At 37.3% G+C, this 2,441-nt stretch overlaps 1 pseudogene; it reads left to right on the top strand.

The window, feature by feature from the left end:
* The window catches only part of LOC106467330, an 88,527-nt pseudogene that overhangs the window by 8,287 nt on the left and 77,799 nt on the right, over nt 1–2,441 (top strand).

The following is a 2,441-nucleotide window of genomic DNA, read 5'->3' as shown; positions in this document are numbered from 1 at the left end:
ATTAGTTTATTACTATAGTATATATATATATATATATATATATATACGTGCATATTCGTATTGCAAAGCTTTTCACTGATGTAACTGGTGTCCTCATATTAACCAATTCATAAAGAAGTATACGTTTGTTGTGCCTCACAAAACCAGCACATATTAATTAATGGTATGCTAAAATCTCAGTTAGTAAAGTGCTTCTTATTTAGATTTTGGATTGAATTTCGCGCAAAGCTACACGAGGGCTATCTGCACTAGCCGTCCCTAATTTAGTAGTGATAGACTACGTCAGGGGTCGGCAGTCCTTCAAAGAAGACCCCTTTTTTTTCTGGTCTAAAATCAAAACATTTCGAGAACCACAATATGTGCTAACGATGGGACGGCGGTAAGTCTTCGAATTGAAAAACGCTAAAATCAGAGGTTCGATTTCCCTTGGTAGACACAGCAGATAGCCCGAGAGCTGCACAAATCTCCTTAAAGAGCCGCAGGTTGCCGACCGTTAGACTAGGGAGAAAATAACTAGTCAACACCACCCACCACAAACTCTTGGGCTACTCTTTTACCAACGAAAAGTGGGATTGATCATAACATTATAACGCCCCCACGGCTAAAAGGGCGAACATGTTTGGTTGTGGAGATTCGAACCCAAGACCCTCGGATTGCCAGTCGAGCGCCCTAACCACCAGGCCTGCTTATGTGGGATACTGTAAAAAAGAAAACATTAATCTCAGTATAAACTTATTAGACCTTTGTTTTCATTATTCAAATCTTTAACCGATCCTCCAGTGGTTCAGCGGTAAGTCTGAAAGCTTATAACACTAAAAACCGGGTTTCGATACCCGTGGTTGGTACAGCACAGATAATCCATTGTGGAGCTTTGCGTTTAACAACAAACAAAGAAATTCTGTACCTATTTCTGGTGTTATTTGATATCCTTGTATGTGTTATATACAACACGGGCTTGTTTACATGTCTTAATTTTATTTATACGTTTTCATTTTTACATATTGTTTTTTCTGTCTTTTCAGACTATGGAAAAGGAGAAGAATTATACGTTCGAGCTGGAAAAAATGTCACCATCTTATGTGCACCAGCGAAAGAAGTCAGTATCGTCAAGCATCTTGAATGGTGGAAAGAAGACAGCAATATCGCAGAAATTATCGGAGAGAATGTGGTGGTGTGGGAAGCTAAGCCTCACGTTGGGCTTCACCCCAATACTTACGCCCTTCGTTTTCAGAGCGTGGTCTACAAGGACAGCGGCGAGTACCAGTGCATTGTGAACGACAAGCGAACACGTAAAGGCATTACAAAGTTATTCGTCCAAGGTATATACAAACGTATAAACTTTCCATTTTGATATCTACACGTATAAACTTCCTTCTAATATCTACACGTACAAACTTTCCTGGTAATATCTACACGTATAAACTTTCCTTTTGATATCTACACGTATAAACTTTCCTTCTAATATCTACACGTACAAACTTTCCTGGTAATATCTACACGTATAAACTTTCCTTTTGATATCTACACGTATAAATTTTCCTTTAAATATCTACACGTACAGACTTTCCTGGTAATATCTACACGTATAAACTTTCCTGGTAATATCTACACGTACACATTTTCCTATAATGTACCATATAAAGCTAAGACTATATATGATATAATAATTTATAATTATGTATATCCAAGGTTTCCGTACATATAACGTAATTAACATTGTAGCTACAAGATATAAATAACTTTACGTACTCCAACACAAGTCAAAGCATCTATTATACCATGGGTATATCAAACTATATCCGTTATATCTGGCTTTCCTCAAATTCTATGCTAATTTTTCTTAAGTTATCCTCCCCTTTTTCGAAAATGACTATCTTTGAGTTGTTACCTTTTATGAGCCCCTCCCCTTTCAAGTCTGGCCTTTGGGCAGACTTTAATTAGCAAGATTACCCAAAAACGCTATGTCGAACTGGTACGGGTAGAAGTGGACCAGGTACACTATAGTCATTATTCACACAAACTGTGATGTTGTTCTGTGGACATCCAGCTAGAACTTGTCACACACACACACACTAAATAAGACGTAAGTTTGTATATGTTTCTATACTTTATAGTAATATATACTATCTAATTTTATATGCGGAAACATCTGTTAGCTGAGTTCTTGCACAGATCTTAAAATATAACGTTGATAAACGGAAACATCGGCACATGTAGATCTTGAAAGTCGAGTTGTTCAAAACTTGAAAATAGCATTTATAACTGGACGAATTGTTGGTTGAGATGTTGCAAAGGAAATATCTGCTTTTGCTTTTCGCCAGACACTAATGATAGCAGAACCGTCTGGAAAATGGTGTATAGGAAATAGTACAGCTTATAAAATGAGGCAGATCAACGTAGCCCTGTAAGGCAATCACTGATTGGCAAGTTCTTAAGCCAAT

Source organism: Limulus polyphemus, unplaced genomic scaffold, assembly GCF_000517525.1.
Source record: "Limulus polyphemus unplaced genomic scaffold, Limulus_polyphemus-2.1.2 Scaffold2570, whole genome shotgun sequence".
Lineage (NCBI taxonomy): Eukaryota > Metazoa > Arthropoda > Merostomata > Xiphosura > Limulidae > Limulus > Limulus polyphemus.
The sequence above is the reverse complement of the archived record's forward strand: the minus strand, read 5'-3'. Positions and strand labels throughout refer to the sequence as shown.